Source organism: Panthera leo, chromosome D4, assembly GCF_018350215.1.
Source record: "Panthera leo isolate Ple1 chromosome D4, P.leo_Ple1_pat1.1, whole genome shotgun sequence".
NCBI lineage: Eukaryota > Metazoa > Chordata > Mammalia > Carnivora > Felidae > Panthera > Panthera leo.
In genome coordinates, this window is record NC_056691.1 from 65,154,724 (window position 1) to 65,181,442 (window position 26,719).

The 26,719-nt window shown below is 38.5% G+C and overlaps 1 long non-coding RNA gene across 1 annotated transcript in view; it reads left to right on the plus strand.

Moving 5' to 3' along the window:
• The first annotated feature begins 219 nt into the window (after positions 1 to 219).
• The window catches only part of LOC122205033, a 92,703-nt gene continuing 66,203 nt past the window's right edge, over positions 220 to 26,719 (plus strand). The window contains exon 1 of the long non-coding RNA XR_006195880.1: positions 220 to 347. This is a non-coding gene — a long non-coding RNA (uncharacterized LOC122205033). The remainder of the gene's footprint in view (positions 348 to 26,719) is intronic.

Below are 26,719 nucleotides of genomic sequence, written 5' to 3' on the forward strand. Positions count from 1 at the left end.
AAGCAAGATTATAATTTTATAACACTTTTCAGTTAATAAATCATCTTTAAAAATTAAAATTGGCAAGCATATATTTGATGTATATATAGTTTCCACATACATGTCCTAGATTGTTATAGCATATATTCATAAAAGTTATTAGATAAATACCATCTGAACTTCATAAAACCTTTATAGGTAGCTGAGTCCTAAATATGATTATATTTACAGGTCAGGAAAATGAGTGTTAAAGAAGTTAAATTACTTGCTCACCCACACAGGACCAAGATTCAAGCAGGGATCCTGACTCTAGTCACATGAAAAGTGTCAGCTTGCATGGTCATCAATTCCCAGAGAGCTTATGAAAGGTATGTGGAAGTGAAAGAGCATTTCAGTCTGGCTTTCACCCAGACCACTTTCCTGTGTGCTTGTTTGACCTGCCTATGTGTCCATGGCTCCCCAGTCCTCTGGATCCTAGGGCCGCTGTTGCCTTACTCCTCTTAGCCTACCATTTATCTGCTTTTGCCACCCCTCCCCCAGCCTCAACCCCAGTTCTCAAGTGATGATATTAATCCTCTTGCTTCCAATTCAGAAAAGTAATCAGACTTTCTCCTGAGATGCTGGCATCCCAAACTGTCTTTGGGACCAGGTATAAAATATTCAAGATCAGTGTGGGGTCTATAATGCATGCTAAATGTCATTTAATCTTGGTGCTGAACCTAGCTGTCCACGTTTTTAGCTTTAGCACGAAAGAGGAAAGCAAGGATCTGTGCTCAGACCTCCTGAGAGTCTCAGGACGGGTTGTGAGTTACTCAGCTTTTGTCTGCAGAAACAGAAGCATGGGGGCGCCTGGGTGGCTCATTCGGTTAACCATCCACACTCTTGATTTCTGCTCAGGTCATGATCTCACAGTTCCGTGAGTTCAAGCCCCACATTGGGCTCTTGTGCTTACATTGCATAACCTGCTTGAGATTCTGTCTTCCTTTCTCTCTGCCCCTCCTGCCTTCTCTCTCTCTCTCTCTCTGTGTCTCAAAAATAAATAAACTTAAAAAAAAAAAAAAGAAAGGAAGAAACAGAAGCATGGACTTCAAGATGTTGGTCAATATCCATGTGTCAGGGAAACAAGCCACATAGATTCTCTTCTCCTATCACCTGGAAACCACAGACTACCCTGGCTTCCTGCTCCCCAAGGACAGTCTCATCTGCTAAAATACTAAAAAACAGTGAGTTGTGGTATTTGTCTGGGAGTGGAATCATCATATAATGCAACCAGACTTAATCCAGTGCTGGTCTCCTGGGGTTTTACCCTACCACCTAATCAGTACCTGAAGTTGCCCTACCTCCCTCCCCTGCCAACCTCCCAGCCTCATCCCACCACTCTGGACATCAGTCCACGGAGGTTCTTTCTATCCTTGTACTAAGAACCAGAGGCTCCTGCCTGTAAGCCAGACCACAGGAGCCTCAGGCAGCAGTGTACTTACAAGTTATACAATTTTTTTATTTTTTAATTGTCTCACTGAATTTTCAATACAAAAGTTAAAATTCTCAAGATTTCACAGATGAGGAAAGTGAGCTTTAGAGAAATTAGAAGTGATGTTATAAAACTAATTTAAGTCAGAGCCCCAGTTGAAATGTAGGCAGTCTGATTCCAGCTCTGGGGCAGGAGAAGGGCAGTAGGGGGTGGTGGGTACAGACAATGGAGACTTTACTGCCACATGTGATGCTCTGATACCTGCTGCCCTAGGCAGTGGCATATACCAAGGAGGCCTTTCTTGTCACAGCGCTTAAAGCCCAGTAATGCTGAATTAGAGGTGACCCACTGGTAATGGCAAAAAAGCACCAATGCAGCATTTGGACCATTTTTAACCCTAGTTGCTTTAGTCCTGATAAACTGTTAATGGAACCACACAGGGAGTGAGGATAGACCAAAGGACTTGAGAACATGGACATATTGGAGAAATTTTGGTTTTCCCTCCAAGAGAGTCCTTTCTTAGGAAACACTCTCAAACAGTTCATGGCAGATTTGTACAGAAAGCAGAATCTATTCAGTGCCTCCCAATTACCCAAAGTCCCTGACTCTCTAACACATCTTCAAGGGCTTGCTTTGTGTTCTGCCTCTGCTCACCTTTCATACCTCATCTATCCCTTCAGCACACTACCAGTATGACCTGTCTGCAGTTCCACAAAAAAAGACTGTGTTTGCTCTTATGTCCAGGTTTTTTGTTCACACCTTTGTTTCTGTCTGGAACATACTTTTCAAGTCTCTTTTTTCTTTTGTTATCTTCCACAAATAAGCTTAGCCATTATTATATTTGGAAAATATCTCTGAATTCCCCTAATTACATTAGTTACCCTGATGTGTCTTTCTCTAATCACACACTGTACTGTACCCTCTTGATGATGATGTCACTCAAACATAAGCTCTTGAAGACTCGAGACCTTTCTATATGCTAGAAATATGTCTGGTACATCGTGTACACTCCAAAAATATTTATTAATTTAATTTTTAATTGTTACTAGTAAAGAGAATTGTTAGTTCCAAAATTGTCTAAATTTATAGGAATTGGAGTAGTAGCAAATGTGGACAGAAATAGAGGGATAGAATCATAATAAATGGCAAGTTAAGTTGGGGTAGATCAGGAGTGGCCTTTGTGCTAGATATTTTTTCCTCCCTTCTTGATGCATTTTCCTTCCTAATCTATCCTGCTCTGGGTTCCAAGAGGCCAAACTTTGGAGACTATATTTGCCATGTTCCCTTACCAATCTGACTTCCTTTTGGGTTCTGCTAGTGGATGCACCAGATGGGAGGTTATGAAGCATATATTGAGACATTTGTTTTCTTAGCTCCCTACTTGCCAGGCTGAATCCCAGCTATTTAACTTCCAAAGTGTTCATCTTCTATGAGTGACCCTCTCCTGAGGCTGCAGCTCTCACCTAGTTCAGGGATAGAGGCTAAGGTTTGCCATCAGTTGGGAATTTCTCTTTACCCTCCCCCCGACACATTTGTAAATGGCTGCCTTTGTAAACTTGTAAATGGGTGCACTATCTTCCTTCAAGGAAGCTAAGCTATACAGCCTTATATTTCATGATATTTGGACTCAGTTCTGTAGGAAATGAGAACCCAGAAGGTTTTAGAATATCAAGATATCCATACAACTTGAATGTTAGCAGGAAGAAAAAAAAAAACCTGTCACATTCTTCTCCTTAGGAGCAGAGTCCTTGCCTTATTTGATGCCATAACCAGTGCTTAGAGGACTGTATGATATACATGGCCCACAACACATGCTTATTAAACAAAATAAGTAACCTTGGAAACAATTGATTAAATCTGTGTAGCCTAAAGCTTGGATTTTAATCAAGTACAGACAAAGGGAGTACTTTTTTTTTTCTTTTTAAAAGAGTCTCTAGTTACTGGAAAGAAAGAGCAACAAAACAGGTAGATTCCAGAAAAATCCTATAAGCTAAAAGCCGGCAATCTAAATGAGTAATTCACCAAGAAAGTAGGACCTGAAAAGCACCTCTTCCCATGTAGGTGTTGTTGTACTGACTCTTACACAGCCATCTATACTGTGACCACAGATAATTCCTCTCAGTGATTAACTGCATGGGGACAGTGCTGCAGTGAGCAATTATTGCTTTACAATCCATAAGGACAGACCAGGAATCGAAGGCATTATTGCCAGCAAGGCACCATTTACCTCATCCTGCAGACATCACTCTGATATCAAAAGGTGGTTGACTTTGATAAACTTTCCAAGTATAGAGCCTGTGAGGATATTTTTAGAATCAGGAAGCTTGCAAGATAAGTACAAGATGCCAAACAGAACTGAGGAAGTGAAGGGGGGAAAGGAGGAGGAATTAAACAAAGAAAAACACTGCTAAATTTCCTGAACAAATTCTTCTACTTCCCCCTTGTGGCCAAATTTCCCAAGAACTATGATTTCTTTATGCCTCAAAGCAACATTTATTATTATTCTTTGGGTCAGATTATAAAAATAAAACTTGTTTATTACAAAAGATGGAAAATGCATTGGAGTGGCTAGATAGAATGCCTTGTGGGGATGCATAAATTCTGCAATGGGGTTTTATCATGTTTTTACGAAAGCTTAACCAAGAACAAAGAGATCCATCCAGGAGCTTGAGTGGTATAGAAAGGTGAACTCCCATCTGCCTAGAAACTCCTTTAACTCTCATGATCACCCTGTGTGGTAAATAGCATTATCCCAACATTAGTAATCTAAGAGTGGCTATGAAAACTATTATATATTTGCTGCCTACTGCGTTCTAGCGTGTACAAGCATTCTGCATAAACTCATTTAATCTTCAAAATACCCCTATGGGGTTAGGTGAGAAAACCAACTTTTATTTAACTTCCCAAGGTAATACAGCTTATATAAGACAGAGATAGACCTTTAATCTGGTCTTTGAACTACAAATTCTCCAGTATTTCCACTGTTCCATGTTGCTCATCATTTTCTCTCTGAATTCCTCTTTTTAACTTTCCACCAGTTATTTCTTAAAAGTAGTCTTCCATCCCCCCAGTAGGGACACCTATGACTTCTAGGGGATTCTTCCACATTTATACTGTTCCATAAATCTTCCACCTACCAAAGATGGGATAAAGATTCTTGTCTTGACCCTGTGCCTTAATGACATATTCATATTAATAATTAGTGGGATGACCAGAATTATAAAATGGGCTTTGTTCTCTTCAATCCACTCTGCTCCTAGAGTAGGGGACACTATGGAGGTAATAGTGCAGCATTATTTTCTTTAAAATTATAGTAGACACATTTGGACTTAAGGGACAATACACAGGGGGAATTATCAAATTTTCTGAGTTGGAAGTGGATGAATAGAGAGGTACAGAACTTGTGAACTACTGTATTTGGGGGAATATTTGAAAAAAACTGCAAAATCACATATGCCTATTTAAAACACTGTATAATAGAAAGGGGATAAAGGAATATATACTGTTTGCTCACTTACCTCTTTTATCCACACCAGAAAATCTTAATTCTAACTTTAGGACTGCAGGATATGCTTAATTCTGCCAAGTTACCCCGTAATATTTAAATGAAAACGTATATTAATTAGCATCTTAAAAATATGTTATGCAGGCTATTGGAGGAGTTGTTACAGGCTAGGTGGATGGGAGTAGAAGCAGAAAACATGGGACAGTGATTATCAAATTCCCAGTATTTAATATTTTATTTCTTCAGTGCCCTAGATCATTTGGTAATGACAAAGGGCTCAGCTGCTGCTTGGGTTTAATTCCTGGCTTTACAGCTCACAAAAATGTGGCCCTGAACAAGTTACTTACCCCATCTAAGCCTCTGACCCCACATTTGTGGTGATGAAACCAAAATTTGTTGTGAGGCTCAAATGAGTCCTTCCCTTAAGCACTTGGTGTAAAGGACACTCAGCCGATGTTTGCTCTTTGTGTTAGAGCTTGAAAATTACTCCACTCAAAATTTACCTTCAAGAGAGCATCTGTGAATGACTGGCTAACAGTGGTTATACTGTGGCTGGAATCAGTACCAGGAACACTTCTAGATAGCATTATTTCTTTGGTGATTTTTCTGCTAATAAGACTCCTTTTCATACTTTAAAAGCTTGAAAATATATCTCTTATTTATATAATAATTATGTTTTCAAATGCAATTGTATGTATTTTTTCATTTGGTGTGACAACCAACACTTTAGCTTCATGGCTACCATCCTGTTTCTGTGACCAGTCCCGCCACTGGACTCTTTAAAAAAATTTTTTTTTAATTTTTATTTATTTTTGAGAAAGAGGGAGTCACAAAGTACAGGCAGGGGAGGGGCTGAGAGAGAGAGAGACGGAGACAGAGAATCCAAAGCAGCCTCCAGGTTCTGAATTTTCAGCACAGAACCCAACACAGGGCTTTAACCCACAAACTACGAGATCATGACCTGAGCCGAAGTTGGCTGCTTAACCAACTGAGCCACCCAGGCACCCCTACCAGACCCTTAAGTTTTGATTAAGCCTTCCCAAAAAGACCAGTATGAGAGCACCCACATTTACCCAATGCATGAGGCTGGAAGCTAGGCTGGAATTTGGAAAAATCACTGAAAGTTCACATGGTGCCTTCCTGCCCTCTGCCTTTAAACAACTGTATAAAATACCCGCTAGACGATGTGACAACCACCAAGAGGTTGCCAATTAAGTTTTTGACACTGATCATCATATCATTATGTGAATTAAAAACAAACTAATATGTATTTGTCTGATTATAAAAGCAAAGCAACTATAGAGAGACATGAAAAAGAGAATGAAACAATCCTTTTGTTGGTGGCAGTAGAAAGAGACCCTGTTAATGTTTTAATGCATTTAATGTCACTATTTTTCTATGAATTTTTATGCTTTTGCTTTCTTTGTTATAGAGGGATTAAAGATGCGTAGAATTTTTAATTAATCAAAGAGTAAAAAAATATATATATCTCTTGTTACAGTCTTCTCAGACAGTGGATTTGATTATCTGAAATTGCAAATACAAATTGGTCTTAAAAAGACAATAGTATTAAGGACCCAATTACCCACCATCTATCAGCACCATGAGGACCAAAAGCATAGTTACGTTAGCCTCCTCTTCTGTTCCCATAGTATTTTTGTCATGTGTTCTAAACCATAACAGATCTGTCTCCCTACAAGTACCCTGTGAGTTCTTTGAGAACAGGATCTATGAGTGCTATGTCTTGGGGAGAGAGATCAATGTAATAGTTAAGAGAGAGAACTCTGGAGTAAGATTGTTCAGGTGGGTTTGTTCATTCAGCTATTCGATGTTTTGGAGAGTTACTCAGCTTCCTCGTTGAAAAACCCAGGACACCAAAGGTTTGTTCCAAGAATAAGATGAGGTGATCCACAGATGAAGAAGTTAGTGCTTAGGTAATGCTCAACAGACATTATGTTATACATCCAGAAGCAAACATTGAATGTAGCATGGAAAAGGTACCAAAAAAAGTATTGAATTAAATATTTTCAGCCTGAGCAATAATTACGAAGTTGAAATCTAAAAGATCTGATCCAGGCTTGTCACTGACTCATTGTGGGAATTTTTGTGTGTCATCCTCCCTGGGTTTTGTCTTTCTCACCTGTAATATGGGAATACTGAGTGACATAAAGCCAAATTGTAATAAGGGTCATACAAAGATATTATGCTCAAGCACCATGGGTAGATTTTCCTGAGAATGAATTCCCAGAGAAGCACTAATGACTCAGAAAAGATAAATGCTTTTGAAGGTTTTTTCCATACTTTTTATCTCTCTCTTCCAGAAAACCTGCCAGTTTTCAAATTCAGTAGCAGAGTACCTGAATTCGTATTTTCTCTCACCAAAAAGATGACTGTTATTTTTAAAATGATTTCCCAATTCGATGCTTTCTTCCATTCTTATTGTTTTGTATAGATGTTTTGTTGTTATTGCTGTTGTTGACCCTTGGTTTCTCTGTGTTTTACGCACATATCAACAATTTGTGTTGTATGTTTGTGTACTTTCTATTTCCTTTATCCATTTTTCTAGAAGACCACTCCACATTTCCTTGCAGGTATGTCATATCTCATTATATATTAGGGATATTAACATGATGTGGGATTTTCTCATCATTGTTGGAGGTACTAGCAGAGGAATGATTATGAAATAGAACAGTAGAAAACACTAAACCATAAAGGTTACAACAAATACTAGCCTTTTTTAACATTATAAAATAACATTATAAAATAATGTTATTTTACATTATAAACATTATAAAATAATCCCTAAAATCTTAACTATAAACCAAATTTAGACTTAGAAAACTCATTTGTATTAGTCTTTATACCCTATAGAGTTTATAGCCTTCTATTTATAAGCATTATCTCATTAGCAAAATCCAGAACTTCTGGGGTGCCTATGACAAATTGTGTGAAGAAGAGTTTTAAAACGGTAAGATTTTAAAGTTGTCAGGTTACTTAAAAAGAGCCTGCTTTTGCAGTTAGAAGCTTGAGTGGATTCTCACTGATTAGAGTTTAGAACCTCTTAAAAAAATTTAATGAACCAAAACAGTTGTTCTAATATTAAACACCCTCTCAGTAAATCTTAAAGAGGTTTAGTATTGAACCAGAATAATCTCTTTTTTTCTAAATTCAGAAACCATTCACTTTAATACATATTAAAAGGTTTTGAAACATTTTGGCAAAATAAGATTAGTTTTCTTTTTCCTCAGGATTATCCCAAATACCAAAACCAACACCAAAAAACAGAAACAAAAACAAAACAAAACAAAAACCTTAGCTTATAAAGAAAACACATGGCCTTTATTTTTAAAAACAAACCACTTAGTAATTGAGCTACTACTCCTGGAAGGCTTCTTTCTGTTAATGGATTTTTTGGTAGCTTTTAGTTCATTGCTATTAGTGAGAGTTATATACACCTTCCTTTCTGTCACCAGAACACCTACATTTATGTGTTTATTATCCCAGAGTCCTCTTTGGGAAGAAGTATTAGCCTTTGTATCTCCAGAGCCACACAGGGCTTGGTCCTTCACAGATATAAAGTAATATTTTACTGAACTGAGTAATGGTGAAGACATATACAAGACGCAAGGTATGAATTTACCCTCTTCCTACTGATTATAGACAGAAAAGAAAAGTTTCAAAAATGTTTAGCCAACATTTTCCAAAGTGACATACCATAGATAGTGTTGCCAGAGATATTTCAAGGTATCCTCATAATAGCGGGAAAAGCTAAATATTTGGGAAATATTTCCTTCTCTTAGAGATCAATGTACCAGTGCACCCATGAAGTCTCTGAAGAAATACTGCAGCATAAGGAAAAAGACCATTTCATACACATCTCTTTCAGCTTCTAAAATAAAGAGACAATAAGTTACCTGGTTTATTTGAAAAGTTGCCAGCGGCTCTTGGGTGACTTAGTCGGTTGAGCACGTGACTCTTGATTTCAGCTCAGGTCATAATCTCGTGGTTTGTGAGTTTGAGCCCTGCGTCTGGCTCTGCACTGACAGTGTGGAGCCTGCTTGGGATTCTCTCTCTTCCTGTTTCTCTGCCCCTCCCCTGCTTGTGTTCTGTCTCTTTCTCAAAATAAATAAATGAAGCTTAAAAAAAATTGCCAGAAGATAATAAATAAAACTTAACATATTGCCTTATGAAAGAAGAACAGAGAGCTATATGGTAAGAGTCAATAGAGAGAATTATAGACTAAGAAACAAAACAAACTCATTAAATTAAAATTTCATTCTGCAATGGGGTGCAGTAAGTAATAGACCTGGCCTGCAGAAAATAAAATCAATAATATGGCAAATAAACTTGAAAAACTCTAAGAATGCAAGGTAAAAAGACATAGAGATTGGGACTTCTGGGTGACTCAGTCAGTTGAGCATCCGACTTTGGCTCAGGTCATGATCTCACAGTTTGTGGGTTCGAGCCCCGCATGAGGCTGTGTGCTCACCGCTTGCTCAGAGCCTGGAGCCTGCTTCAGATTGTGTCTCCTTCTCTCTCTGCCCCTCCCCCACTCACGCTTTGTCTCACTGTTTCTCAAAAATAAATAAATGTAAAAAATTAAAATAAAAAAAGACATAGAGATAAATATATGACAATGCGATAAACACTTCGAACAGAATCACAGATCCAACCTATGAATTAAGTGCACTACTCTTGAAAAGATTAATAGCAAGAGCAAAACCAAGATACAGTCTAAGAACTTCTGAGGGAAAAAAATGAATAAAAAAAACTAGAAACTACACATAAAATGACCTACTAAGTTAAATGAAAAACACATAAAAAATCATATCATATCCAGATTTATCCTGGGTTCTGGCATTTTTAACTCTTTACTTTGGCAATGTATATATACAAAAATGAAGGAAACAATATAAGGAACCCCTGTGTATCCATCACTCAGCTTCAACAATTACAAATATTATGTTAGTTTTTCTTTTTTATTGTATCCTCTTTTTACCTTTTGGGAGGAATATTCTGTACTTTGTGTCCTTTTGCCTATAAATACTTAGTACACAACTTTAATAAATAAGAACAAATTTTTCATATAACCACCATAATATTAGCACATCTAACAATGTTAATAGTGATCTTAATTTCCCAGACCATAAAAATACAGAGAAGTCAGACAACCATCTGTTTGCAGCTAAAGTATCTTTAGTTTTTAAAACAAACCAACGAAAACAGAAACCACCTTGTATAAACATAGTTTATTTATTTTAAAGAGAGAGAGCGTGCATGGGCACATGTGTGTGCATGTGAGTGGGGAAGGGGCAGAGAGACAGAGAGAGAGAGAGAGAGAGAGAGAGAGAGAGAGAGAATGAATCCCAAACAGGCTTCAAGCTATCAGTGCAGAGCCTGACTCAGGGCTCGAGCTTATAAACTGTGAGATCATGACCTGAGCCAAAATCAAGAGTCAGATGGACACTCAACCAACTGACCCACCCAGGCACCCAAACCTTGTATAAACATTCTTAAGGCCCATCTTAGAATTGGAAGGGCTGTGAAAATGAGGATCTCTAAGTCCAAGCTTCTTTAGCTTCATGGTAGATTTGCCTCTGGCTGGAACCTGTATGCCACTTGGTAGCATCCCATTAAGAGATGGCAAGACTCTACACGGTATATGATTACATGACATACCAAGTGAGGCTGGACTTCAGTCAGGGAATAGAAAATCTATTGGTTTTATTGCTGCTTTTTCCTCAACATCAAGGATGGTGCTTGATACTCAAAGGACGCTTAATAAATATTAAATGAATGAACAATGGCAGTAGAATACTCACAGTCTCATCAAAGATTTCCATGCCTCAGACATATCAGAACTACTGGATTGCAAGGAGGAGTGATAGGAGGAACAAGGATCTTCTCAGCAGTAATAGATATGGACCAAATCCAAAAAAAAAAAAAAAAAAAAAAGAGAGGCTTATTCCAATTCCTTGGCACAGCATAGGATGCAGAGACCTTAGTACAACACCAGAAGGTTGAATCCAATTAATGAATTAGACTGAAATTTTGGCTGGCAAGACAGGATGAGGGTTAAAATGCTAATTATTTTCTTTGAAAGGAAATAAATGCTATTTTTCTTGCAAAGCTGAGGATCCATACCAAGATTCATAACTGCTACATATATATTGGGTGCTTAAATTATGTTAGGCATTGTCCCATATATAATTCCATTTAATGTTATAATGACCTACTGAGTCTGTAGTACACAGGGGTTAGAGGCTCAAGTTTTAGTCTCAGACAGACTTAATTTCAATTTCTATTTGTTAGTGCATGACCTAAGGGAAGATTCATAGCAACTGTAATCATCAGTTTCCTGGTCTGAAAAATATGAATATTGATACTATCTATGTCATTGGCTCATTGCCATAGAGATGAAATAAGATAACATATAGTAACTTTCAGTGTATACCTTAGCTAATAAATATGTAAGTATATACATATACATAAGTATGTACATATAAACATAAGTATTTATTTATATGTACATATGTATACATATGTATGATACATACATATATAGAGACAGACAGACAGACAGAGAAAGATAGAAAAAAGTGATAAAGAAAATAACTTACCAGGATATATAGACATGGTAAATATAGAGAAAAGATTTAAGTACAGGTTTTTGCCATATAGCTAGTTTCCTGTCCAAAGCCATTAAAAATAATTCCATCTTTTTTTTTAAGTTTATTTATTTATCTTGAGAAGACAGAGAGTGCGAGCAGGGGATGGGGAAAGAGAGAGAGAGAGAGAGAGAGAGAGAGAGAGAGAGAGAATCTCAAGCAGGCCCCACATGAAACCATGACCCTGAAACCAAAGGTCGGACGCTTAATCAACCAGTCGCCCCCAAAAAATTGAGCCACCAGTTTCTGAGCCCCCAAGTTGAGCCACCCAGTCGCCCCCAAAAATAACTCCATCTTAAGAGTTGCCATCTTAAAACATTTAAACACTGCCAGTATTTGGTATTTCTAATTGTGAACTTTTTTAGGGTACTATCATTTTACAATTTTTCCTGATAGAACTACTGAGGTAAATTTATTACAGACCAAATTTCCAAAGTCATGCCTCTTTCTGGCTCTCTTTTACCAAATGTTGAGGATTTTGTCTTGCCAGATTCTCTTTTTTTTTTAATGTTTATTTTATTTATTTTATTTATTTTAATGAAATTTATTGTCAAACTGGTTTCCATACAGCACCGAGTGCTCATCCCAAAAGGTGCCCTCCTCAATACCCATCACCCACCCCCCCTCCCTCCCACCCCCCATCAACCCTCAGTTTGTTCTCAGTTTTTAACAGTCTCTTATGCTTTGGCTCTCTCCCACTCTAACCTCTTTTTTTTTTTTCCTTCCCCTCCCCCATGAGTTTCTGTTAAGTTTCTCAGGATCCACATAAGAGTAAAACCATATGGTTTCTGTCTTTCTCTGTATGGCTTATTTCACTTAGCATCACACTCTCCAGTTCCATCCACGTTGCTACAAAGGACCATATTTCATTCTTTCTCATTGCCATGTAGTACTCCATTGTGTATATAAACCACAATTTCTTTATCCATTCATCAGTTGATGGACATTTAGGCTCTTTCCATAATTTGGCTATTGTTGAGAGTGCTGCTATAAACGTTGGGGTACAAGTGCCCCTATGCATCAGTACTCCTGTATCCCTTGGGTAAATTCCTAGCAGTGCTATTGCTGGGTCATAAGGTAGGTCTATTTTTAATTTTCTGAGGAACCTCCACACTGCTTTCCAGAGTGGCTGAACCAATTTGCATTCCCACCAACAGTGCAAGAGGGTTCCCGTTTCTCCACATCCTCTCCAGCATCTATAGTCTCCTGATTTGTTCATTTTGGCCACTCTGACTGGCGTGAGGTGATATCTGAGTGTGGTTTTGATTTGTATTTCCCTGATGAGGAGTGACGTTGAGCATCTTTTCATGTGCCTGTTGGCCATCCGGATGTCTTCTTTAGAGAAGTGTCTATTCATGTTTTCTGCCCATTTCTTCACTGGGTTATTTGTTTTTCGGGTGTGGAGTTTGGTGAGCTTTTTATAGATTTTGGATGCTAGCCCTTTGTCCGATATGTCATTTGCAAATATCTTTTCCCATTCCGTTGGTTGCCTTTTAGTTTTGTTGGTTGTTTCCTTTGCTGTGCAGAAGCTTTTTCTCTTCATAAGGTCCCAGTAATTCATTTTTGCTTTTAATTCCCTTGCCTTTGGGGATGTGTTGAGTAAGAGATTGCTACGGCTGAGGTCAGAGAGGTCTTTTCCTGCTTTCTCCTCTAGGGTTTTGATGGTTTCCTGTCTCACATTCAGGTCCTTTATCCATTTTGAGTTTATTTTTGTGAATGGTGTGAGAAAGTGGTCTAGTTTCAACCTTCTGCATGTTGCTGTCCAGTTCTCCCAGCACCATTTGTTAAAGAGACTGTCTTTTTTCCATTGGATGTTCTTTCCTGCTTTGTCAAAGATGAGTTGGCCATACGTTTGTGGGTCTAGTTCTGGGGTTTCTATTCTATTCCATTGGTCTATGTGTCTGTTTTTATGCCAATACCATGCTGTCTTGATGATGACAGCTTTGTAGTAGAGGCTAAAGTCTGGGATTGTGATGCCTCCTGCTTTGTTTGGTCTTCTTCTTCAAAATTACTTTCGCTATTCAGGGCCTTTTGTGGTTCCATATGAATTTTAGGATTGCTTGTTCTAGTTTTGAGAAGAATGCTGGTGCAATTTTGATTGGGATTGCATTGAATGTGTAGATAGCTTTGGGTAGTATTGACATTTTGACAATATTTATTCTTCCAACCCATGAGCATGGAATGTTTTTCCATTTCTTTATATCTTCTTCAATGTCCTTCATAAGCTTTCTATAGTTTTCAGCATACAGATCTTGTACATCTTTGGTTAGATTTATTCCTAGGTACTTTATGCTTCTTGGTGCAATTTGAATGGGATCAGTTTCTTTATTTGTCTTTCTGTTGCTTCATTGTTAGTGTATAAGAATGCAACTGATTTCTGTACATTGATTTTGTATCCTGCAACTTTGCTGAATTCATGTTTCAGTTCTAGCAGACTTTTGGTGGAGTCTATCGGATTTTCCATGTATAAGATCATGTTATCTGCAAAAAGTGAAAGGTTGACTTCATCTTTGCCAATTTTGATGCCTTTGATTTCCTTTTATTGTCTGATTGCTGATGCTAGAACTTCCAACACTATGTTAAACAACAGCGGTGAGAGTGGACATCCCTGTCGTGTTCCTGAGCTCAGGGAAAAAGCTCTCAGTTCTTCCCCATTGAGGATGATGTTAGCTGTGGGCTTTTCATAAATGGCTTTTATGATGTTTAAGTATGTTCCTTCTATCCCGACTTTCTCAAGGGTTTTTATTAAGAAAGGGTGCTGTATTTTGTCAAAGGCCTTTTCTGCATCGATTGACAGGATCATATGGTTCTTATCTTTTCTTTTATTAATGTGATGTATCACATTGATTGATGTGCGAATGTTGAACCAGCCCTGCATCCCAGGAATGAATCCCACTTGATCATGGTGAATAATTCTTTTTATATGCTGTTGAATTTGATTTGCTAGTATCTTATTGAGAATTTTTGCATCCATATTCATCAGGGATATTGGCCTGTAGTTCTCTTTTTTTACTGGGTCTCTGTCTGGTTTAGGAATCAAAGTAATACTGGCTTCATAGAATGAGTCTGGAAGTTTTCCTTCCCTTTCTATTTTTTGGAATATCTTGAGAAGGATAGGTATTATCTCTGCTTTAAACATCTGGTAGAACTCCCCTGGGAAGCCATCTGGTCCTGGACTCTTATTTGTTGGGAGATTTTTGATAACCGATTCAATTTCTTGGCTGGTTATGTGTCTGTTCAAGCTATTTCCTCCTGATTGAGTTTTGGAAGAGTGTGGGTGTTTAGGAATGTCCATTTCTTCCAGGTTGTCCAATTTGTTGGCATAAAATTTTTCATAGTATTCCCTGGTAAGTGTTTGTATCTCTGAGGGATTGGTTGTAATAATTCCATTTTCATTCATGATTTTATCTCTTTGGGTCGTCTCCCTTTTCTTTTTGAGAAGCCTGGCTAGAGGTTTGTCAATTTTGTTTATTTTTTCAAAAAACCAACTCTTGGTTTCATTGATCTGCTCTACAGTTTTTTTAGATTCCATATTGTTAATTTCTGCTCTGATCCTTATTATTTCTCTTCTTCTGCTGGGTTTAGGCTGCATTTGCTGTTCTGCTTCTATTTCCTTTAGGTGTGCTGTTAGATTTTGTATTTGGGATTTTTCTTGTTTCTTGAGATAGGCCTGGATTGCAATGTATTTTCCTCTCAGGACTGCCTTCGCTGCATCCCAAAGCATTTGGATTGTTGTATTTTCATTTTCATTTGTTTCCATATTTTTTTAAATTTCTTCTCTAATTGCCTGGTTGACCCACTCATTCTTTAGTAGGGTGTGCTTTAACCTCCATGCTTTTGGAGGTTTTCCAGACTTTTTCCTGTGGTTGATTTCAAGCCTCATAGCATTGTGATCTGAAAGTATGCATGGTATAATTTCAATTCTTGTATACTTATGAAGGGCTGTTTTGTGACGCAGTATGTGATCTATCTTGGAGAATGTTCCATGTGCACTCAAGAAGAAAGTATATTCTGTTGCTTTGGGATGCAGAGTTCTAAATATATCTGTCAAGTCCATCTGATCCAATGTATCATTCAGGGCCCTTGTTTCTTTATTGACCGTGTGTCTAGATGATCTATCCTTTTATGTAAGTGGAGTGTTAAAGTCCCCTGCAATGACCACATTCTTATCAATAAGGTTGCTTATGTTTATGAGTAATTGTTTTATATATTTGGGGGCTCCCGTATTCGGCACATAGACATTGATAATTGTTAGCTCTTCCTGATGGATAGACCCTGTGATTATTATATAATGCCCTTCTTCATCTCTTGTCACAGCCTTTGATTTAAAGTCTAGTTTGTCTGATATAAGTATGGCTACTCCAGCTTTCTTTTGACTTCCAGTGGCATGATAAATAGTTCTCCATCCCCTCACTCTCAATCTGAAGGTGTCCTCAGGTCTAAACTGAGTCTCTTGTAGACAGCAAATAGATGGGTCTTGTTTTTTTATCCATTCTGATACCCTATGTCTTTTGGTTGCTGCATTTAGTCCATTTACATTCAGTGTTATTATAGAAAGATACGGGTTTAGAGTCAATGTGATGTCTGTATGTTTTATGCTTGTAGAGATGTCTCTGGTACCTTGTCTCACAGGATCCCCCTTAGGATCTCTTGTAGGGCTGGTGTAGTGGTGATGAATTCCTTCAGTTTTTGTTTGTTTGGGAAGACGTTTATCTCTCCTTCTATTCTAAATGACAGACTTGCTGGATAAAGGATTCTCGGCTGCATATTTTTTCTGTTCAACACATTGAAGATCTCCTGCCAATCCTTTCTGGCCTGCCAAGTTTCAAAAGAGAGATCAGTCACGAGTCTTATAGGTCTCCCTTTATATGTGAGGGCACGTTTATCCCTTGCTGCTTTCAGAATTTTCTCTTTATCCTTGTATTTTGCCAGTTTCACGATGATATGTCGTGCAGAAGATCGATTCAAGTTACGTCTGAAGGGAGTTCTCTGTGCCTCTTGGATTTCAATGCCTTTTTCCTTCCCCAGATCCGGGAAGTTCTCAGCTATTCTTTCTTCAAGTACACCTTCAGCACCTTTCCCTCTCTCTTCCTCCTCTGGGATACCAATTATGCATATATTATTTCTTTTTAGTGCATCAGTTAGTTCTCTAATTTTCCCCTTACACTCCTGGATTTTTTTATCTCTCTTTTTCTCAGCTTCCTCTTTTTCCATAATTTTATCTTCTAGTTCACCTATTCTCTCCTCTGCCTCTTCAGTTCGAGCCGTGGTCATTTCCATTTTATTTTGCATCTCGTTTAAAGCGTTTTCAGCTCCTCCTGACTATTCCGTATTCCCATAATCACTGTAGCAATAGATTCTCTGCTGTCCTCTATACTGTTTTCAAGCTCAGCGATTAATTTTATGACTATTATTCTAAATTCACTTTCTGTTATATTATTTAAATCCTTTTTGATCAGTTCATTAGCTGTTGTTATTTCCTGGAGATTCTTTTGAGGGGAATTCTTCCGTTTGGTCATTTTGGATAGTCCCTGGAGTGGTGCGGCGGACCTGCAGGGCACTTCCCCTGTGCTGTGGTGTATAACTGGAGTTGGTTGGCGGGGCCGTAGTCAGACCTGATGTCTGCTCCCAGCCCAACACTGGGGCGACAGACTGGTGTGTGCCTTCTCTTCCCCTCTCCTAGCAGCAGGATTCACTGTGGGGTGGCGTGGCCCGTCTGGACTACTTGCACACTGCCAGGCTTGTGGTGCTGGGGATCTGGTGTATTAGCTGGGGTGGGTAGGCAAGGTGCACAGGGGCAGGAAGGGCAGGCTTAGCTCGCTTCTCCTTAGGTGATCCACTTCAGGAGGGGCCCTGTGGCACCAGGAGGGAGTCAGACCCGCCGGAGCGATGGATCCGCAGAAACACAGCGTTGGGTGTTTGCGTGGAGCGAGTAAGTTCCCTGGCAGGAACTGGTTCCCTTTGGGATTTTGGCGGGGGGACGGGCGAAGGAGATGGTGCTGGCGAGCGCCTTTGTTCCCTGCCAAACTGAGCTCTGTCGTCCCGGGGCTCAGCAACTCTCCCTCCCTTTGTCCTCCAACCTTCCCACTTTCTGAGCAGAGCTGTTAACTTATGACCTCCCAGATGCTAAGTCCCGCTTGCTGTCGGAACACACTCCGTCTGGCCCCTCCACTTTTGCAAGCCAGACTCGGGGCTCTGCTTGGCCAGCAGGGTGCCCCTCCGCCCTGGCTCCCTCCTGCCAGTCCGTGCAGCGCACACCGCCTCTCTGCCCTTCCTGCCCTCCCTACCCTCTTCCGTGGGCCTCTCGTCTGCGCTTGGCTCCGGAGACTCCGTGCTGCTAGTCTTCTGGTGGTTTTCTGGGTTATTTAAGCAGGTGTAGGTGGAATCTAAGTGATCAGCAGAACGCGAGGTCAGCCCAGCGTCCTCCTACGCCACCATCTTCTGCCGGTCCCCCCTAATGTTTATTTTATTTTTGAGAGAGAGAGGCAAAGCATGAGCGGGGGAGGCACAGAGAGAGAGGGAGACACAGAATCCGAACCAGGTTCCAGGCTCTGAGCTCTCAGCACAGAGCTTGACATGGAGCTCGAACCCATCAACTGCAAGATCTTGATCTGAGCCAAAGTTGGATGCCCAACCGACTGAGCCACCCAGGTGCCCCTGGATTCTCTTTCTAATTGCTTTAAGAGAGAAATCTAATCGTCATGAATATATTTTCGGGAAATCAAAACTGGAGAATAAAGCTGTTCAACAATGTTTTTCATGGTCAGTATCTACTGGCATACTTCATTTTTCTATGAAATAATCACTATGTTGGCTTTTGGCTCACCTACCCTTCCCAAATCTTCAAAAAAGATTAAACTGGAATGATGTCTTCTGAATGTTTTTTTTTTCATCACCTAAGTAGCTTGACATTTCATAATAGTTCAGGTACAGGTTTTAATGTATCTTCCTAAAAGAGATGTCTCAAGTTAACCATACTTTCCGAAATACCCCCTTGGCCTTTTAGCAATCCTCATAGTTTATCTGGTGAGACAGCTGGCTGAGAGTAGCAGAACTGTTTGCTGAAGAAGATAATCAGATCCACTAAAGTATTTAATAGCAAGTAGTTTGTTCCTATGAACCACATTTAAGCATTCTTGAGAGTTCTCAAGAATTTAAAGTACCTTAAAATGTGCATAGTTATCTGAACCAGCTTTTTCCCTCTTGCAAGTCCTTTCCAATACACAAAAGAATTCACTTGGGATCCTATCGGGCAATATAGAATCTGAGGTCCCATCCAAATGTAACATATTAGTATTTAGATAAACAGAGCTCATGTTCCTAGTAATGATATTGCATATAAATTATTAAGTCCTACTCTAAGCCACAGGGAATTTTTCATATGTTAACTATCTATATAAATCTCCTTTTGGATTGTATTTGTCCAGTTACAGTGGCTAAGGTTTCTCTTCCTTTCCTTACAATATAATCATTCTGTATCTTTCTACCCTCTTAATTTTCTGCATGCATCTTGGGTCTGTCTGATATCTATATCCCCCTATACCTAATATTAAGCCCTATGAAAAAGCAGGAAATCTAATTTGTTGTTGCTTTCTTGCTCCACACCTAAGACAGTAGAATAGTTAGAGAGTGCTTTATGACTCTTAAATGAATGAATAAGCAAGGTCTTCTGACACTTCCTAAATCCCTGTGACTGACGTTAGATGTTGTAATAAATCATTAATCGAGATAATGCCCATTTTGGTAACAATTGATTTTCAAAGTAAGTTGTTTCACCAAAAATAAACCTGTTGTTAAAAGATAAACTGAGGCATATTAAAAACTTTGGAGAGTTCATTTGAGCATGTGTCACTTTCAACCAGGCAGTGCTAAACTGAAGTGGTTAGGGATGCTCCCCCCTGCTCCCACCCCTACCAGGAGGTTTTCCCTACCAGGGAAAACAACTACACAGAAAAAGTGGAGAGGGAAAGAAAGGAAAAAATGTGATTGGCTACAACTTAAGCCTAGTTGACTGTTTGGGATTGATTGTCCTTAGTTAATGGTTTGCTTTCATAATCTTGAGGCACTTACAGGCTTTGATTTTGATTTGCTTACATAGACAGCCATGGCATTAGAGCCACAGCAGTCAGTGACCTCCTTGTTTAATTAATTTAACACCGCATTATTAAAAATAAGTTGTAAAAACACACTTCTGGGAAGAAAAGAGGAATATGAGGTAGATACTTCCGAAGTCCCAATAAAAATAATTTTTCTGACAGGAATTTCATTAATTGTGTTTGTAAGCCTGGAAATATTGCTCTAAAAGTTAAGCATCTCTGATTAAATTCTCTTGGGGTAAACTGGGGTCATGATATACAGAGACTTTCAGGCAATGCAAAGGGCTTAGGGTTTCTGTCTGTGATAGCAAGCAGTTGAAGAGTTTTACACAGGGACAAATTGTACTGTTTTGCATTTTTTAAAGAACTCCACTATGGCTTCTCTGATAAAGGAAAGAAGAGTGTGGAGTGCCTGGGCGACTCAGTTGGTTGAGTGTCCGACTTTGGCTCAGGGCGTGATCTCGCAGTTCATGAGTTCGAGCCCCGTGCTGGGCTCTGTGCTGACAGCTCAGAACCTGGAGCCTGCTTCAGATTCTGTGTCTCCTTCTCTCTGCCCCTTCCCCACTCATGCTCTGCCTCCCTCTGTCTCTCAAAAATGAATACAAATTAAACAAAATTAAATGAAAAAAAGGAAAGAAGAGTATCTGTCTTTTGATACTGAAGTTTACTGAAGAGGTGAACATGTGGGATAATGGGGGACTTGTTCTGTTTCTGTACTCACCAAGCATTCTTCAGACTTTAACTTGCCTGTGTACTTAATAACCACTTTCTAGAAATGCCAGTAAAAAGAGTGCTACTTTATGTAAAAGTTTCACTCTCCTTTTTAAATTAACATATTAATATTCCGATTTTCTACATCATTTTGATGAGCTTAATTACTGTGATTCCACTTGTGTTGGAAACAAACAAACAAACAAAAACCTTTCAGATTTCTAAGACTGCAAAGCTGATGATCATAGCCTGGACTTGGACAAATTCACCAAGATAATGGCACCTAGTAAAAAGCCTGGTGAAAGACAGCTAAGTCATCTTTTTCTGGTCACATCCTGAACCCCACATTGGCTCTGCTTCTCTTCCATTATGTTGATCTCTCATGAGAGCTTAGAATTTTCCTTAGGCCTCATGAGCCTCTTTACTTCACAGCTGCCAAAATACACCCCCTTTTCTCTATTTTATTTATTCGTTTTTACTACAAATGTCAGTTTCTTAAAGAGCAGTCATAGACTCAACTGTAAGGAAAGGACAGGAAGGCAGACAGGAAGGAATTAAGTAAATCTGGGAGGAGGATGAGGTAATGAGGAAGATACATATGGAAACAAATAGATCTTAGACTTTTCTTTGGGGTTTTCATAATCCTCCTCTTTCTCACTCTGATTCCCGACACCAGCAGTACTCTTAATAGCTAGCAGTAACAGCTACCGATTCATAGAGACCTTACACATATTACTGTTAATAATATTTTTATTATAAACAATAATTATTTTATTGAGCTGTTAGAGTTTTCATTGTACCGTACATGCTCTTTGTCTTACCCTATGCTTCGAAAATAGATACAATATGCCTCTTGGCTCATTGAAATTGAAGACATTTGTGTTCTAATCTTACTTTGTTTCATGCAGCAAAGGCACATCAGAAGGGAGATGCTTATTAGTTTATGTATTAGCTTATGTTTATGTAGCTTTGTTCCATGTTTTTTGTGCTATTAGCTTTTACTCCTATATTGTTTTTCTCATGTGTACATCCTCGAATTAGCTTTGCTTATTGATTGGCATTGTTGTCATGAAATCTTGAGGGCCTGCTTCCAAAATGGGTCCATAAATGTAAGCTGATCATAAAAGCCTTATTTTAGTCCTGATCTGGAAAACAAGAAGGAAGATAAAATTACTTTTAAACCTCTAAGTCACAAGGAGTGCCATAATACCATTCACAGTACTAGAGCAGGACAAATTTGGGAGCTAGATAAAGTCCTCATCAAAATGAGCTGACAGCAGCCCAAGACTGTAGAAAGGCACAGGGGGATAAATAAGGTTATTTTCCACCCACTTAGGTTTTATATCAATCCAAAGAATAAGGCCAGAAGTCAGCAGATGAATATCAAATTACTTATGTTTGTTACTAACAAGGCAGAAATTTGAGAATGTAGCTTCTTTTGTGAGCAAGTAAGCTTCCTCATACTTAGCTCCTGAATGGGAAAACCTTATTGACCCATTTATGGTTAGATTCAGAGTAGACCTCACTAGATGGTACCTATATTTAGAGGAACAGAAACTAACATGTGGTCCCAGCAATTAGCTCACTCGCAAAAGAAAAAAAAAAGAGAAAGTGCCTGAGCTGTTAATGCTCTAGTTTTTCTCCAAAACTCATCAACTAGGTATGTCATTTCCCTCTCCATCCCTCTAACTGCCCCTCAGGGAAAGAATAATGGAGAGTAGATACTTGCCAGGAGCAGCACCCTAATGAAGGTCCTTCCACAAAAAGGGAGATGTCAGGAACTGGGAACAAATATTCCCCTTTAAAAGTACCAGAGTAGTCCATTGCATAATTGTTCTTCCTCCTTTCTTTTTTTTTGGAGAGAACTCTCTTCTTTACCTTTTTCATATCTCTTTTGCATATCACTGAGTGGCCTACTGTGGCCTACTGTGACCACACAATCTTTTTTCCTTTTAATTGTAAAATATAAAGCCCATATAGATAAGTGACTTAAACATGTAGAGTTTAATAAAAATTATAAGCATATGTCTGTTAATCACCGTCTAGATTAAGAATCATAAAAGGGGCACCTGGGTGGCTCAGTCGGTGAAGCATCTGACTCTTGATTTCAGTTCAGGTCATGATCTCACAGTTCATGAGTTCAAGCCCGCATCGGGCTCTGCGCTGACAGTGCAGAGCCTACTTGGGATTCTCTCTCTCCTTCTCTTTCTGCCTGTCTCTCTCAAAATAAATAAAATAAACATTAGAAAAAGAATTATAAAATTACTAGAATCCCCAAATATCCCCATGTGCTCATTCTGGATTAAAATTCTCAATCTCTGGCTAATAGTTTCTGATTATCAAAATGATCGTCATCCTGATTCTGGTGAAAGTCATGACCTTGATTTTTCTTTAAATTTTACCATCCATGAATGCAGCCCTAAAAAATGTAGATTTTTTGCCTGGTTTTGAACTAAATATAAATCAATACTGTATGTATTTTTGCATTTTGCTTCTTTTAACCCAGGAGTGAGACTCCTCTATGTTGTTGCACATAGCTAAAGCTGGCTCATTTTTCACTGCTTTAAAGAAATCTATTTATGAATATGCCAAAATTATCCATTTGTGATGTTTAATTTTATGTGTCAACTTGATTGAGCTAAGGGATCCTCAGGTAGCAGGAAAACATTGTTTCTGGGTGTATCTGTAAGGATGTTTCTGGAAGAGATTAGCATTTGAATATGTAGACTAAGTAAAGATTGCCCTCACCAATGCAGTGAGCATCATCTAATCCACTGAGGGACAGACTAGAACAAAAAAGCAGAGGAAGGGAGAATTTACTCTCTGTTTGAGCTGGAACATCCATATTCTGCCCTGGACATCAGTGTTCCTGATTCTCAGGCCTTTGGACTTGGACCATGCTACCAGCTTTCCTGGTTTTCCAGCTTGCAGATGGCAGATGGTGGGACTTCTCGGGCTCCAAATTACGGGAACCAATTCCTATAATAAATCTCCTCATACATATACATATACATCTGCGTATACATATACATATACATATCCTATTGATTCTGTTTCTCTGTGGAACCCCAAGTAATATACCATTTATTTTGATGAACAGTTGGATATTATGAAGAATGTTGCTCTGGACCTTCTTGTACATGCATTATGATTCAGAAGGTCTCCAGTTTCTTGAAGTAGGCTCTCTAGGAGTGAAACCTCCTGTCAGAAGGCACATGAAAAAGCCATCTTGGAAACAGATCCTCTAGTCTCAAATGAGTCTTTGGATGACTATAGGCCTGATGAATATCTCCACTGAAATCTCATAAAAGACCCTAAGCCAGAACTGCCCAGCTAAACAATGCCTGTATTCCTGACTTTCAGAAACTGGGAGATAACAAATATGCATTGTTCTAAGGTACTAAATATGGGATAATCCATGAAGCAGTAAAAAAAAATATCTATTTCACTTGTTTTATTTTTCTCCATAGCACTTATTACTATCATACCATATAATTTATTTATTTTGATATAGTATTTCCAGAGCATAAATGTATGGAGAGGAATTCCATTTGTTTTTCCTATTGATATGCCTTCAGCATCTATAATTATAGTAATAAAATTTATAGTAATAACAACATAATATTTACTTACTATGGAAAATGCCTATTAGGCATCCATGCAGTGATTTCAAGTAGGCAGTCCAGATTGACTGGAGGAAGCCATGGCTGGAGATAAAGATTTGGGAGTCATAAGCATACTGAGAATGTTCCTGGAACTGAGTGAGGCCATGTAGCACTATAGATAGAAAACAAAGGTTTTCCCAGATCACATATTTCTAGTACTCCAGCAGTTAGCAAGGAAGAGATGACAAAGAAAATTGAGGAAGAGTAGCCAGTGATGAAAGGGGAAAAAATACCAATTATCAGAAAGTGACAGCAAAGAATAAAAAGATAGTAATAATTGTAGAATGTCTGTTATTTGCCAAGTGAGACACTTTAAATACTTTTATCAAAATAACTCTGTGAGGTAAGTTTTATTACTCACAGTTTGTAGGAGGAAATCAATGTCCTTGCAGACTAAATTCTTGCCCTAGGTCACATTGCCAAGAAGTAGTTGAGCTAGGAGTCGATTCCAGATCAGTATAGCATCATGTCTCTCCACTAAATCATTCCCAGAATTACTGTTTAATACCCATCTATTCTGAAGATGGGACACTTGTGTTACCCTTTTTACAAGCATATTCAAATTTTTTTCAGTTAATATGATACAATGACATATAGAAAAGCATGGAGGCAGGTTGAGGTTATCACTTACAAGGAAAATGTGAAACATTACAACTCGGAAAGTATGTATCAGGTGCCCAGGGGGACACTTTGAAGACAGTAGCTACTTGACTTTCTCACTTACCTTGGTACCTTTGCTGACTTTACCTGCATGCTGGAGTAGACCTGAGTAAACATCATAAATTTTGTTTGGTGAAGGAGAAATCCCTAGTCATAAGTAATGACTATGTCATACTAAAAGTGTAGTCAAGCATGATGTTTCTTGGATGAGTAGCAATTGAAATTATTAATCATTTAATTGAAGAATTCACTTTAGAGAAACTTGTGAACAAACCCATGCTAATACTGTCCTGCAGGTTTCAATTCATTTTCTCTAGTAGAAGAAAAGTAAACTGTTGTTTATCATCATAATAAAAAGTCATCATATTCTAAGATGTCAATAACAATGAGAAAGATTTTGGTATAAAATGCTATAATATTTTCAACCTAGCAATTTGCAGCCAAGAATACTTCAAGTGCCTGTGCATGAATGGTTTTCAAGTGGGTGACAGGATGACTAAATATGTTAGAAATATCTCTGTAGTGTTCCCAAAACTTATATGACTGTCCCTTTAGCCATTTTTTAGTCTATCCAGATTTCTTGATCCAGCTTCCAAAGGAACTCTATTTGAAAACACTCTCTATATGCATAATGGGAGAAAACAAGCCTCTGCCTAAAAATTATATAAATATAACTTTTATATATTTATATATCATAATATATGTAGTATTATGGAATATGTTACAATATAATGCATATATCACAAACATAATACAGATTATATGTGATACATATTGTAACACATCATGCATTATATAATACATTTAATATGCATATCATAAACATATAATGTGATATATGATCACATAAAGTAATTACATCTATGATAATATATAATAATTATTATATTTATATGCAATATATACATTACAGATACTTTTATGTATGTTTATAATGCTAAATTCCTAAATTCAATGTTTGACCTAAATTATTACTCAAAAAGCCTCCTAACAGGTTTCCAGTCACATTCCCCTCAAATTTACCAAGTACATGACTTGGTTTCTTTAAAAATTTTTTTTGAACATTTGTTTTCAAAAATGCAAATATGACTGTGCCACGTTATCTATTCAAAACTCTTCAATAGGGGGCGCCTTGGTGGTTCAGTCAGTAAAGCATCCTACTCTTGATTGCGGCTCTGGTCATGATCTCACGGCTCATGAGTTTGATCCCTGCATCAGCACAGACCCTGCTTCAGATCCTCTGTCTCCCTCTCTCTCTGCCCCTCGCCCCATGCTCTCTCTCTCTCTCTCAAAATAATAAATAAACATTAAAAAAAAAACCCACACAAAACCCTCTTCAGTAGTTCCCTTTCGACTCCAGGATAAAACTGAAGTTTCTAAGGTGGGCTACACCCTTTATTACGCATCCTCTGCCCTGTGTGCTGGTTGTGTCTCTCGTTACTTCCTTCCTTGCACTGTTGGCTCCAACAATTTCAAGCTACTAATCAAATTTTCTACTCACACAACCCTACGCATTTACTCACGCTTCTCCCTGTACCTAGAACAGCATCTAATTCTCTCCCCCTTACTGGTGCTTGTCTTCTAAGACTCAACTCAAGCATCACACCATCCTGGAAACCTTCCTGAGCTTTCTAGACCTGATTGCAGGAAAATACAGTTTGCACTTTCTTACCACTTTAGGTTAGTGATGTTGTAACTATTTATGTAGTTTATCTCCTTTGCTAAAAGTTGCTCTCCTGGAGTTCATTAGCATAGGCTTTTTTCTCTATACCCCTCGCCTAGGGTCCATAATTATGCCTAAGGATGGTACCCACTTTACCCACCTCAGTCACAGAACATGGAGAACCAGATGACAGCTGGGCCTGCTGAAGGAAGCCTTGCCAGGGACACCACCCAAATAAGTTCAGGGAGGATAAGAGAGGATGTATTACTTGAGATCCTATATTTTATATATAGTAACCCCA